The sequence below is a fragment of the Ovis aries genome, chromosome 4 (assembly GCF_016772045.2).
Source record: "Ovis aries strain OAR_USU_Benz2616 breed Rambouillet chromosome 4, ARS-UI_Ramb_v3.0, whole genome shotgun sequence".
Classification (NCBI taxonomy): Eukaryota; Metazoa; Chordata; class Mammalia; order Artiodactyla; family Bovidae; genus Ovis; species Ovis aries.
In genome coordinates this window covers 26,428,223-26,443,415 of record NC_056057.1, presented here as the reverse complement: position 1 = coordinate 26,443,415, position 15,193 = coordinate 26,428,223, and the positions used below count along the sequence as shown (strand labels likewise).

The window sequence follows — 15,193 nt, the reverse complement described above, 5'->3', positions numbered from 1 at the left end:
GACTGCAAGGAGATCCAACCAGTCCATTCTAAAGGAGATCAACCTGGGGATTTCTTTCGAAGGAATGATGCTAAAGCTGAAGCTCCAGTACTTTGGACACCTCATGCGAAGAGTTGACTCATTGGAAAAGACTGTGATGCTGGGAGAGATTGGGGGCAGGAGGAGAAAGGGATGACCCAGGATGAGATGGCTGCATGGCATCACCAACTCGATGGACGTGAGTCTGAGTGAACTCCGGGAGTTGGTGATGGACAGGGAGACCTGGTGTGCTGCAATTCATGGGGTCACAAGGAGTCGGATACGACTGAGCAACTGAACTGAACTGAACTGAAAGGATGGCCAGTGCTAGAACTTGGATCACAAATGATAACTAATAATTTTTCAGCTCTCAAGAAAAAAATATCACTTGCACAGACATATGCAAAAAGGAAAACAAAATTATTCTGTTTGGAATGAATGGTTCAGACTTTCCCCTTCCAAAGCCAAGTAGTAACTGAAATAGGATCTTGATTTTCAGGAACCAAAGTCTAAGACTCATTTAATTACATCTCCTTTTAGAACAGATTTTCTTTTTGACTTTTCTGTTTTGTATTTTCAATATATGGGAATGCAAACAATTGATCTATTTATTATGTACTGGCCAACACTTCATCTTTCTGCCAAATACACATTTAGAGAAATCTGAAGTGGTTTTAATGAAAATTTAAACCATTTGTGTTTACATATACCAATTTATGATTCCAAATCCTTTTCTTCCCCCAAAGTTAACATCCTAGAGTCCTAGAACCTGTACCAGGCATTTCCCCATCAAGTTGGGGTTGAAATACATCGGTTTTATTTGAAAAATATGTAACATAATTTGAGCCTCACTTGCCTCACCTGAAAGCGGGTCTCACTTACAGGTCTCCAAATACAGCACTTTTGTTCTCTGAGTTCAGGTTCATTTTCTTCTCATCAACATGTGAACCTTACTCTTTCTGATTACACCAAAATTGTCATACAAAACCTATACTCTGAACCAGATCTGAAATAAATTCACAACCACATCAAGTAACTGGTACCAGCTTAACACTCTCTTAACACTTAACACTCTCCAGGATTGAAGACTGACAGTAGAGTCTCCAGGGTTCTAACTAGAATTTTACCCTTCATATGAAATATTGGAGGGAGGATTCCTACTTCCTAGAAGCACTGATAAAAAAAACCTTCATGACGTAAAACTCAGACACTCCTTATTGCCAGCTACTTGCTACGTTTACCCCTCAAGTCTACAGTCCAACATATTAGGATTTTCGATCACAAAAAGAATCTTTTTGATTAACCCTGTCATTCAATTAACTCTAGGAGCAGAAATGACCTTATTTGTCCCTTTAAAAATGGAGGCAAGTGAAGGGCAAAAGGCACTTCTGACTGCAGTCATCCTCACTTTGGTGAAGACACAGGTTGAAAAGACTTCAGCATCAGCCCGCTGGTGGCGAGGAGAAGTCAAGTGAAGACAAACCCCCAATTCTCTGCCTGGAAGCTGCTGGCATCTCCCCCATCTAAGTGCTGAACAAACGAGCCTTTGTGTGCCCTCTCGATGGGGCCCTTTGAAGCTCTGGCATCCGGACTGGCAACTTTTCCTATCTGCCCATCTCAGAGCACAGGAGGATGGGAAATGAGAAGGGCAAGGACCAAGAGAAGCAGGCGGCACTGGCCTGGCTCCGAGCCCACTGGGTAAACATGCTCACTCCCTTCTCACACAGATAGCTTTTTCACAAATGAAAAGGGAGTGTCCAGCTTCATTTTGAATAAAGACGAGGAAATGACTCTCAGCTGTCCACACACAACAACCGACCACCACAGCATTACACTCAAGATAGACCGGGCTTTCTCTCCCAGACCAGAAGTATATGCTTCTTTTCAAGGATGTTTTTACTGCTGTGGTCTCCAGCATGCTGGGGATGGGCACATTCTAATGCAATCCATAGTCTCCACATTTTATAGAGAATACACAATCACAAACTCCTTCAGAACAAGAGCAGCTTCACTTTTCTGAATGCCTTTCTTAATCTAATTACACTGATGAAGGATGGGTGGCCTTTTGTTTTGAGTTTAGGATTATGAGTCTGAAACTCTGAGGTCCAGTTGGAGTTCCACACCTAACGTCTTGTGTGGGCCTTCACGAGCAATTATTTCCTGTCTTATTTTTCTGAACAATTAAAGGAGCTATGATGATGGCTGTGGGGAGGAGAGAAGATAGGCACACAGCTTTAAATACTTCCAGTTGATCCCAAGACAACAAGACTCTCAAGCGTCTACTCTCGACTTAGCAGTGGGCTAAGAGGAAAAATATAAAAGAAGAAAAATACAGGACCCCTGCTTTCAAGAAATTCCTAAAGCAAATGACATGATAAAACATAAGTACTTAAGGTAGACATAAGAATTAGCAAGGCAGTATCCAGTCAAATATGTTAACTGATTAACATTATAAATACTGTAAGAATTTGACAAAGAATACATCATTACTAGTGAGATTCTTCCTGATACAGAAGAGACTTCAGGTTAAACACCTGACCTAAAATAAGTTCCAAATATCTTTATCATGGTGAACATCAAGGTTTGCCAAAGTATGATCCGATTCTCCTTAGTGATTCAGGGACTTATTAAATTAAAAACACTTACTAAGACATAATTTGCTGAACTCCCAGTGAGATTACAGCAGCATTACCACATGATAAATGACTTTTAGGACACTGAGTCATTGCATCTGGTCCCCAGACTCCTAATGTCACCCAGAAGTGTTTTTTACCTATTGTTCCTTCATATTTCTGTCTTATGTTTACCAAATGGCAGCCCATGTTAAGGGGAATAAAAACTGAACTTGACCATGTGTACATTCATAATTCATCCAACAACAAAGGTCACTGAAAGTACCTTTACATGAAAAATGTAGCAACAACATTTCTCCTATTGTCTTATAACCTTCTTAGAAACCAACACACAGCCTCACTTTGTACAGCTTTGTGGCTTGTGAAAAGTCCTTTTCTTCCACAACTGTTAGGAGTTTGTCATATGCGCAGTGCTGCCATTCACATTATCTGACCCACGTTCTCATTTTCATCATAACAAACACATGCACAAGAAAACACACAAATCCTGGTTCCTATACCACGGGTCTAGACAAAATTAGAAAAATATCAATAAAAATAGAGATTGAGGCAATGCAGTCAACAACAAAGTTGAATGTCCTTTATGCTTTTAAATTAAATTTGACTTCCACTGGAAGCTTTTGTAATATATATTCAAGCTACTTGTATCTAAGCTTTGGCCTAGAAACTCTCTCCAGGTAGGAAGCTGGTTAGCTATAAGAACCTTCTTTGACTCCTGACTCTAAGGCCATTGTCCTATGCTGCCTTATGTCCAATGTCTAAAAATCATTGTTTCATATTTTTTAAAAACCTTATAAGGCAAAACACAAGACTACAATAAAGTACCTGCATTTACATTCACAGATCTGCTAACGATTATATATCCCAAAGGTCACCCCATTACATGCATGCAGAGATGCAGCTTTAAAACAGAGAAAAAAGATCTCATAAACAGAGCATATAATTCCCTTCTGCAAATTAGATTTCACTCATGAGAAGTCAAATTCAAGACCAGAGTTATTCATCACAGTGATCAACCTTGCTAGTTAATTCTACAGAGACACCTGTAAAGCATTAAGGAGACTTGTCATGTGACACCTATATTGACAATGACCTCACCTAATGCTGAAGACAGTGAAACAACTCCTCAGTATAAAAGATAGGAGAAATTTTTATGGAGACGGCCATAAAAAAGGTTTCTAATTTAAAGATCTACGTGGCTGTTTCCAAAGATGGTGAAGGACAGGGAAGCCAGGCATGCTACAGTCCATGGGGTCAAAGAGAATCAGACAAGACTGAGCAACTGAACAACAGCATCTTGAATGTTTCTAGTCAAGATAAAATAACAAGGACTGGATTTGCCCTCCCTCATCACTTCATGGCAAATAGGTGGGGAAACAGTGGAAACAGTGGCTGACTATTTTTCTGGGCTCCAAAATCATTGCAGATGGTGATTGCAGCCATGAAATTAAAAGACACTCCTTGGAAGGAAAGTTATGACCAACCTAGACAACATATTAAAAAGCAGAGACATTACTTTGTCAACAAAGGTCCATCTAGTCAAGGTTATGGTTTTTCCAGTAGTCATGTATGGATGTGAGAGTTGGACTATAATGAAAGCTGAGCACCAAAGAATTGATGCTTTTGAACTGTGGTAGTGGAGAAGACTCTTGAGAGTCCCTCGGACTGCAAGGAGATTGAACCAGTCCATTCTAAAGGAGATCAGTCCTGGGTGTCCAGTGGAGGGACTGATGCTGAGGCTGAAACTCCAATACTTTGGCTACCTGATGTGAAGAGCTGACTCATTTGAAAAGACCCTGATGCTGGGAAAGATTGAGTGCAGGAGGAGAAGGGGACGACAGAGGATGAGATGGTTGAATGGCATTGCCGACTCAATCGACATGGGTGTGGGTGGACTCCAGGTGAAGGGTGGGGGGCCTGGCATGCTGCGGTTCACGAGGTCGCAAAGAGTCAGACACCACTGAGCAATTGAACTGAATAAAGCAACTAAAAATGGACAAAATACATGCAACAATGATTTTTCAGACATTGGACATCAGGCAGCATAGGACAGTGGCCTTAGAGACAGGATTCAAAGAAGGTTCTTGTAGCTAACCAGCTTCCTACCTGGAGAGAGTTTCTAGGCCAAAGCTCAGGGAGCTGGAACTCAGGGCAGCCTTGTAGAGTCCCTGAAATGGAGAAATGGACTAGGAGGATGGGGCGGCCAGAAAGTCACAGGCAGAGTCCCAAAGAAGAGAGTGGGACACATACATACTACTACATATAATTAATAAGATAATAATAGATAACTAATAAGGACCTACTGCGTAGTACAGGAAACTCTACTGAATACTTTGCCATGACCTACATGGGAAAAAGATATAAAAGAGTGGATATACATATACAAATAACTGATATACTTCGCTGTATACCTGAAATTAATACAATACTGTAAATCAACTACATTTCAATTAAAAAATACTTAAAGAAAAAAGCAGCAAGTTGTACAAAGAGAGAGAGAGCTCAGGAGGTCAGCAGAGGGTCCCTCCTGAGTCATCAGCTGATCATGACCGGCACATGGATGACAAACTATATGAGTTTGGGGGGAAAAAATCACCCAGGGAACAACCTTTCAAGCTCACACAGGACACAAATGGATTTTACTCCCCTAGTCAAAGCGGAAAAACTTGGTAATTCATGGGACATCAAATTGAAGATTCAAAAGGGTATCACCTCAATAATGGGGAAAGATTAGTCTTACCCTAAAGGCTATTCTAATTCCCCTAACAGAATTTAAAATCTACCTGGTTAAAATAATTTATTGATATTTCCCATCTTTGAGGATGGTTTTCTTTCCATCTGGCCCTTCAATAAATGTTCATTAAATGACTGTAAAGGTTGAACAGAGATTTTGACTTTGTCCAGATCTCAGAATCTGACTCCCTCAATACGCAAGTGCAACGGAGGACGCAGGTGAGACCATACGTGGAACAAATCCTCTCGTTCCATCTCTGCTTTCTCCTCTGCCTTGCCTGTTTTCTATTTAGCCGCAGATGAATCCAACTCTGAATACAGTTATAAAACCTCATGCCCCCGTAAGTTCAGTAACTGTTTAGTGAATCTGGGATGGCAACAGTGGAAACTGTTTACTTCCTCATTTTGAACAGACAATGCACCTATTGTTCTGCAGCATTACCGCATCGTTGTTATGCAATAGTCCACACGATACCATCCAGGCAGTGCACCTCTCAGAGACCATGCTCTTGATCGCCCCCCACGACATGTACTCCCAGCTCAATTTCGCTGTTCATTAAATCGAGAATTTGATAAAAATTAGTAATACTGCTATTGGAATTGTCAGTCCGTCTTCCCAGGTTGGTCTCAGAAGCATTTTGCTTAAAAAAGATTTCTTTGCTTTGAAAGGGAGTCTTCCATAGACTTACTTGGAAAGTAAAAAAAAAAAAAAAAAGAAGAAGAAGTGGTGATTTCCCACACAGTTTCTCAGTTGTTGTGATAAAAAATGTTATGTTCCTCAGAAAAGCCCTGGGACACCACGCTAAGCTGGTAATGCTTGCCATCCCAAACAAGCATGGCATGATACAGGGTCCTGTGGCAGCATGGCGGGTGTCCTTTGATTTCTGAGCACAGCCTCGATGGCCAGAGGGCCCCGGCTAACCTCTCCCTCCGTATATTCCATTTTGAGGCGCTGTCTGGGAGACAGGTGCCTGCAAGATTTCAGGAGCTGCCTGGATCACACACGACTCTGGATGCTCCTCTGCCGTCCCTTCACTGCTGGTAATTATTTACCCCTCTCTGAGGGTGTGTACAAGCTGAGAACAAGCCTTGGGAGGGAACCACATTTCTCTTTGTTGATATACAAGCATCTGATGAAATGTCAACAGGTAGTCCGATTACCATTGTCCTGTGTGGGAAACCGTATCTTCTTAGGTCCTTCCTGGATTTCGCCAGAGACCAGAAAATGTTATAAAGCCTGAGTGTAAGTCATATAGGGAGTGAAAAAAATAAAAACAACTCAGATACTCCTCCTCTCTGGCTTTAATTCAACCCAGCCCTTACTGCCAACTGTGAGAGGGAAGAACAAATCAGAGCCCGATCACTCCAATCCAATATGGTCTGCAATGTTATGCTCTCTTAGGCACTTATTGATAGCACTGAGAAAGTCTGTCTTCCTTTCTCCATATGATGCAACTGGGGCTCTCTCTTGCAAAAGGAGAGGTTCGTAGTAAAATCCACTTGTAATTAGAAATTCTTTCCAAGGGCACCAGGGAAGAGAAAAATGCAGGAACAATTAATCGACTGCAGAATTGAAACTAAGTTACCATCTTGATTTGAGTCTCTTCCACAGAATTCTTGAAAAGAATTTTTTTTTTAAATATCCTGAAGATTCCTTAAGCCTAGTATCTTTGATGCGGAAGACATTCTCATCTGAAGTGAGGAGTTTTCTTCAATTTCATTTCATGCTTTTTTCTTCTATTAAACTGTAGTAACAGTAAATGTAAACTTAACTATTTCAAAAGAGCATTATAGTATGGTCATATTTTTATAATTTATTTCTATCCATCACCTAACTGTGCAGATATCAGTATACAGACATAGATAGACACACAGAAATGTGCGGAATAGTTTCACCTAGGGTTAATGACGGTTTATTTCAAGGCAGTAGAACTTTAAAATATATATATATCTTTAAGCTTTTCAATGTATCCTAAAAAGGCTTTGGGGTTTTCTTTGGTTTTGTTATATGGGGTGCTTTTTACTTAATTTGTTAATATCTTCCTGCTTTTTAAATTTCTGTTCAAAAAGCTAGTATAAAATGATATGATATTATTTACTCCTCATTTCTCTAAGTTCCATAAAAGAGCACCTCACCTGTACCGTTCTTGTCAGAACAAATAACTGTGGGATGCTCAGTCACCACCACACAGAGGTATTCCTACAGCATAAGCAAATGTTGGGTAACTGTCTCCTCTGCGCTAGATCCAAAAAAATCACCCGCAGCCACAGGGTCATCTCTTCCTGTTGCCCAACCTGTTTCAAAGCGATTGCGGTTAGGTGGGGACAGGATTTTGCTCCGACTGAAGACATCCCCTTCTGCATTTCCAAACCAGTGTGAATTCTGAAGCATGCAGGAGTTTGTCTCTTTCATCTGCTCTCTTCTCCAGATAACAGACTTCATTACTATTTAGGAAAGTTCCTTTGTCCCTTGTAAATTCCAGGAACTCTAATTTGGGATCATATCTCTAAGGAAAAGTCTGCTCTTCTGTATGGACGTTTTGGTGTGTGTGTAAGGCTCTGATAAAGAGTCTAATTGGCTCCATTTCTCTTTGAACATTCTGTTTATCCACCTAATTATCCTGGGAAAACTGACATGTTTATTGAATTCAACTAAACAACTACACAGCAGAACAGACCAATAAAACAGGGGTTCCGGGAGGAGCCACAACACTGCCGGCCATTGGTTTGAGTTGAATTTGTCGTATTAAAAAGAGTATCGTATTCAAGAGTTTGAAGGTTGAAAGGAGAGAATTAAATTCTCACAAAAGAAAGTGTACATCATTAAACACAACTATTAAAACAAATTTTGTTATATGAGCCATGTGATCGTGATGGTTCCATGTAAACCACCGTAATTAAAATCTAGTAAGCATTCATGTATGTAACAACATTTATGAGCCTGCTTTAACCTGACTTCTTGAATAAAATCAGCAAATTATCTTTCAGATATTTGATTCCAGTCTTGCTGCGGAACAGCGCCCTCTGCTGGTCTTGCTGAAGCATTACATCATGAGAAAAATCGGTAACACGAAAAGGTGAAGGGAAGGGAGGAAAGAAAGGGGAGGGCGAGTAGGGGAAGAAAGGGAAAAGGAACGTTTTAAAAAAGGAAATGCAAAAAGAAGGAAAGAAGTTAAATATAGTTGCATTATATAGTCTTTAACCGAAGCTTTGGCATACATTAGAAATAAAGTATGTTTGCCTCACAGTTATGGCTATTTAGTAGACAGAGACTATTTCTCTTGCAGAAAATTTTTGTCATACTTGAAAAATTTTTTTTAAGTTACTGTTATTGAAACCATTCTGAAATTAGTGTCTGGTGATGCTAAATTCGAAAATCTTCCAAATCAATTTGAAACTTAGTGAATTACCAACTAACCTAATACTAGTTATTATTCAAAATTAATATTATCCCACCCTACCCCCCATGTCACCCCTGAAGCCAAGATTCTCACATCTTAATGGGCATCAAGAGCCTCCTAGTGAGCTTATCAAAAATACATCTGACCAGGCTCTACCTTTAAGGATTTTGATTTACTAGCTCTGTGGCCTTAGGAATCAGCATTTTAATATTTACACCCAGAAGATGATAGGTATTTTATCTTGCTCAATTACAAACCCAAGGGACACTGTGGACTTGGTATCTCATTCAGAGTGCCAAAAACCCAACCTCAGTGCCGTGGGATGGCTTACCTTACCCAGACATCTATATATCGCCACCATCACCACAGTTGCTATAAGTTACTCAATATTTCCTAGGTACCAGGCACTGTCTTCCCAATTTCTTTAGACAGTTATGACTTTGAAAATGCCTCTGCCTTCTTTCTTCTTGGTATCAAGTTCTGCATAAAAGGAGTGTGGGCCATGCCTTGCACATCACTGATCCTCAACAAACGCTAGTTTTGCTTCCCTTTCCCCGTGTCCCTTGCCATTCTAGGTTGAAATGGTGGCTTAATCATATCCGGGTCTTTATTTACCTTGGAAAATTCGTAGTTGCTCAAAGTTCAAGCCTAGGGAACTGAGACGTCATTAACTGATTTCTTAAGAGGTTTTAGTTTCCTTCAAAACACTCTGAACGCTGTCGGCTCCCAACTGGTCTCTGGAATGCACTTAATTTGTGCCTCTTTCTACTTTCTCCACAGCCCCATGTTCTGGTTGGTTGCCTCTGTGTTCTTTTAAGTGCTGAGATAAAGAGAGTTCAGCAGAGAACCTGGTGAGATTGAGTCCAAGTTGAAACCGATCCCTTTATTTCATATAAACTCGGAAGCTGACATTTCTCAGTAGCATCATTAAACAGACACTGAAAGATTGGAGGTTGTAATGTATAATTATTTCATATCCACTTTATGTAACACAACTAATACATGCAGGGTCATCTGCATGATATAAAACTGGCCCATTTTAACAAATAAGAAAAAAGTGGCTGCTTAGTGGAATGAACTGGAGAAGGCAATGGCACCCCACAGTACTCTTGCCTGGAAAATCCCATGGATCGAGGAGCCTGGTAGGCTGCAGTCCATGGGGTCGCTAAGAGCCGGATACAACTTAGCGACATCACTTTCACTTTTCACTTTCATGCATTGGAGAAGGAAAGGGCAACCCACTCCAGTGTTCTTGCCTGGAGAATCCCAGGAACGGGGAGCCTGGTGGGCTGCCATCTATGGGGTCGCACAGAGTCGGACACAACTGAAGTGACTTAGGAGTAGTAGTGGAATGAACAACAGCCCAGAAGAGATTACCAACTGACCTGATGAGGACTCACTTAGGTACATAAGTTGCATAAATTAACTTAATTTGGCTCAAAAGGGAAAGGATTTTTACTGACTTATATAACACCAAAGTCAGGAGTGGTACTGGAATTAGGCAGGGTAGATTCAGGCTCTGTCCTCAAATAGCTCACGCCATCCCTCTATCTGCTGTGGTTTCCTCCGTGTTGGCTCCATTCCCAGACAGGCTTTCTCTCCATGTGGAGTTAAAGGTGGCTCTTAATGACCTCAAAAAGAGAGGCAGGACTCCCTGCATCAGATTCACTAAAAAGACATACGTTGGATCACCAGCCCACTCATGAAGCCATCACTGTGAACAGGAAGAGAGAACACGCTGACCAGACCGGGGGCTGGGCGGGCAGGGCGGGCCTGGCCCTCACAGAAGGCAAGGGGAGCCCCAGTCAAATCCCATTGGTGGGAAATCGGGCAAGAGGCCGGCAGGAAAAGACCAGCACTTACCAGTTAGACGCATTCTTTTGAAACCTTACGGAAGACACCTCTTCAAAACTAAAGAGGAAAAAGGCTCATAACTCCATGACCTAAGCATCTGGACATGAATGTGACTCAACATGGTTGGAAAGGCAGAAAAAAATGCTGCTCTGAGTAACTGCAAACCGCAAAAGAGGGCTAGTGGGAGGAGGAAGCCGAAGAACCCAGAATGGGTACACAGAAACATCAACAAAAACAAACACAAAAGCATGTTAAGAAGGCTAAATTTCAAGATGGAAGATGTTTATATACTTCTGTAGTCAGTGAAAGGCACTATACTCATGTCTGAAGCAAAAAGGTGGTCAATGATACCAGACTGATTTCTGAAGACAAATGTTTTTCTGAAGGACCTAAAGAAGGAATTCCTGAATTTCTATTTAGTCTCTTGTCTCTCTTAATTTTAGCAAAGAATAACTGATTGCCAGCCAAAGGCTGGTCTCATCTCCCAAGTAACAGAAATCAACTTTCACTGGGGTTGGAATGCACCCAATCAGTGACTACTTTCAGCCACCTTACAGCTATGTGTGGCCATTTAACAAAATTCTAGCAAACATGAATAAGTCAATTATTTAAAGAAAGCTGGTTCAGCAGTAAGTTACCTTGCCCCTCCTACTTCTAGCTAACTGGAAGATGGAGGTGATTGATGGAGCTCCAGCAGCTTGTTGGACCTTTGAGGTTAAAAACCAAGTATGAGAACAACAGTGCAGAAAGAAAAGAAGAGCTGGGTTTCTGCTCACTAGGAACCACCTGTACCTCTATTTTGTTGAAGATGCTGTGATTTTGTGTTTTCTGTTATTCACAGCCAACTGCAGGATGTAAAACAATCTTCTGATTTAAAAATGTGAATCAACTTTGGTAAGCTAAGGAAAGAAATTCGTTTGTTCAATAGAGCAAACGGTGCTTTGGGACCAAGGCTCTGATGTTTAGACCCCTGCCCTAGAAGGACTTACACAATTATGTGACGACTCCAAATTAATTAAATATTACAGCAGGGCAAGCCCTGCTAGGGTAACTAAGAGTTTGAAAGTGAGATATGATAATTTAATAATCATGAATTACAGAAAGACACACAGAAGTTGGATGTGAGAAATTCATTCTAATTCTGGTTTTTCCAAAAGGGGAGATACTTAGAAATAGTATCTTTGCATGACAAGATTCCAGGACAGATTATTTAAATAATGGACAGGGAAGATGTGGTAACTGAAATGCACGGCAGAATTACTAAAAACTATTTATAAATAATTATCTTTATTTTCCTCTTCGATAAAGAAGTGCAACCCATGGCCTTTTCAGCAAGAATTTGATTGAGATGTTTCATAACATTCTGTTGAAAAAGGTAGAAAAATTGGGCTGAGTGTTCAGATAAGTAGGTGAATTTTTAACTGATTAGAACTTATGAATTGTTCTCATCAAAAAGCAGTCATCAGTCTAAAGAGAAATTTCTGCAGGCAATTCACAAGGGATTCCTCTGTGGCCTCTTTGACTTTTTATCAGTGCTTTTGATGAAGCCACAGAAGGTCCACTGACAAAGCACAGCGGCAACGAGAAGTCAAGAGACGCACCAGATTATAGATTTAGAATTCAAATTATTTAAATAATGGGTACTCTCTAAGAAGATATAGCATGGATGAACATAGCATGCTGATGTGAGGTCCAGAACAAGCAAACAGAAAAGGGGAGCAGAAACTGACTTAGCAGTATCTATTTAAAAATTCAAAGTTTTATATCCCAATTTTAATAGGAACTATTATGATGCTGTGTCTACAACACATTCCAAGCTGAATTCATTGTTCAGCTGCAATATCAAAACCACACATTTAAGTAGGATTAGAGACAAAATAAAAAACTGAACAGCTAAGAGGTGAATGGACTTGAAATCATGTCATAGGAAGAAGAGCTGAAAGAACTGGCAACAGAAAGCCTAAAACGAAGCCTGAGCAACATGTGACAGCTTTCTCAAAACACTCGAAGAGGTGAGTAAGAACTCGGAAGCAGAATCAGAACCAAAACCAAGGGATGAATATTCCAGGGAGACAAGCATCAGGTGAGTAGGAAAGAAATCTGATACATCTGTGCAAAGGCATCATGACCAGGACACACCAGACATAGAATGTTTCTTCGAGGGATATTCACAAGATGACATTTGTGCACAGAAGGCACAGACCCTCCCAACACTGAGGTTCTGGGATACTTGCTTCTTTAGGTATTAGATGTAACTTGGGTTTTATCTTGTAAAGCATCTGATTTCAATCAGCAAAAAGCAGATTCAGTTCAATTCAGTTCAGTCACTCAGTCGTGTCCAACTCTTTGTGACCCCATGAATCGCAGCATGCCTGGCCTCCCTGTCCATCACCAACTCCCGGAGTTCACTCAGACTCATGTCCATCAAGTCCGTGATGCCATCCAGCCATCTCATCCTCTGGCGTCCCCTTCTCCTCCTGCCCCTAATCCCTCCCAGCATCAGGGTCTTTTCCAATGAGTCAACTCTTTGCATGACGTGGCCAAAGTACTGGAGTTTCAGCTTTAGCATTAGTCCTTCCAAAGAAATCCCAGGGCTATTCTCCTTCAGAATGCACTGGTTGGATCTCCTTGCAGTCCAAGGGACTCGCAAGAATCTTCTCCAACACCACAGTTCAAAAGCATCAATTCTTCAGCGCTCAGCCTTCTTCACAGTCCAACTCTCACATCCATACATGACCACAGGAAAAAGCATAGCCTTGACTAGACGGACCTTAGTCAGCAAAGTAATGTCTCTGCTTTTGAATATGCTATCTAGGTTGATCATAACTTTTTCTTCCAAGGAGTAAGCGTGTTTTAATTTCATGGCTGCAGTCACCATCTGCAGTGATTTTGGAGCCCAGAAAAACAAACTCAGCCACTGTTTCCACTGTTTCCCATCTATTTCCCATGAAGTGATGGGACCAGATGCCATGATCTTCGTTTTTTGAATGTTGAGCTTTAAGCCAACTATTTCACTCTCCACTTTCACTTTCATCAAGAGGCTTTTCGTTCCTCTTCACTTTCTGCCATAAGGATGGTGTCATCTGCATATCTGAGGTTATTGATATTTCTCCCGGTAATCTTGATTCCAGTTTGCGTTTCTTCCAGTCCAGCGTTTCTCATGATGTACTCTGCATAGAAGTTAAATAAGCAGGGTGATAATATACAGCCTTACTGTACTCCTTTTCCATACTAAAACAGAAAACACAACCTGGTTTCTGTGAAAACCAACCATGAAATTCAGGTCATGACTGAAACCTCATTTAAATGTGTTAGAATCTGAAAGAGGCTTACCTATATGAAATACGAATCATTCATCCACATCAGAAAGGATCAAGCCTACAGATCTGTGCATTTTGGGCGCCATGCTTTTATTTTTTTTCAAAGAACTTGCTCAAAAGCCATGGTTCCAAAGAATCCTATTTCAATGAAGCAAAGGAAAGCAGTCCCTACCTACGATCAGCCATGATCTGAGCTTGTTACAGCAAATGATATGAAACCTGAGGACTGGTTCACCCAGCACCTAGCAGTTCTGACGGTGCACAAGCATACATGGCAGTAGTGGATGCAACTGAAGCTGAGAGTCGCCTGGGGGATGATTACAAACTTAGAGGGAAGAAGCATCCAAAGCAAAGGGAGGATGGACAGAGGCTGGAGACAACTTAGAATCATTAAGGAGAAAATGCAGAGTGATAGAGGCGGGGAGATGCATGAGGGAGGGAAAGACTCTGGAAGTCCATCTTGCCTGAAGAAAGAATACATGCTGGTCATCCCTCTCTTATTAGGGATCCTAAGAAATTAACATAGATTTGGTTATTCATTAACTGGTTATTTGGTGACCTCTCTAACAGATGACATCAACATCTTTTTGTATCTCCACCAGAAAGTCCAAGCAAGAGACAAAATCAAATCACAGAATTTTGTCAATGCCTGGAATGACTCTATTTTTTTGCATTGGAAAGCACCAAAAAGCATCGCTAAGTGGGAAAAAAAAAAAAATCCTCTCATTTTGCAAGTGTAAATCTAAACTAATTGAGTGGCCCTACAGTCAAACAATACTACTTTCCTAACAGAAAATAAAGAAAAATTCCAAAGGCAAGTTTGTAGGAGAAAAAAATGCCTTTACTGTTCAGATCAAAGCCATCAACTTAGGCAGCCACCACGAGAACACACTCTCCAAGTTTCTAAAGCAGCCAGTAAGCTGAATCATTGCAGATTAAATAAACATGCTGAGTTGAATCAAAAAGTAAATAAAAGGCCTCTTCTGACATAAGTTTGTATTTACAGCAATCCTGTGACTAAAAGCAACTTAATTTTGAATCATCAAAACAAAACAAGACAAAATAAGGTTCCTCAAGTTTACATTAATGACACAATGTATTCAGAAACCCAGGGTCTGACAAAACTCACAAAAAAACTCAGCTGATAAATCATAAAGTGTCTTTAGCACAAATGGAATTTCTTTTAAGGTGAAGCCTATTTTCAGACTAATCCTAAGTATTGATGAAAAAAATT

At 40.7% G+C, this 15,193-nt stretch overlaps 1 long non-coding RNA gene across 1 annotated transcript in view; it reads right to left on the bottom strand.

Moving 5' to 3' along the window:
• LOC121819390 (uncharacterized) overlaps window positions 1-10,995 on the bottom strand; it is a 242,430-nt gene extending 231,435 nt beyond the window's left edge. Inside the window, exon 1 of the long non-coding RNA XR_006059606.2 lies at window positions 10,649-10,995. This is a non-coding gene — a long non-coding RNA (uncharacterized LOC121819390). The remainder of the gene's footprint in view (window positions 1-10,648) is intronic.
• Window positions 10,996-15,193: the final 4,198 nt, after the last annotated feature.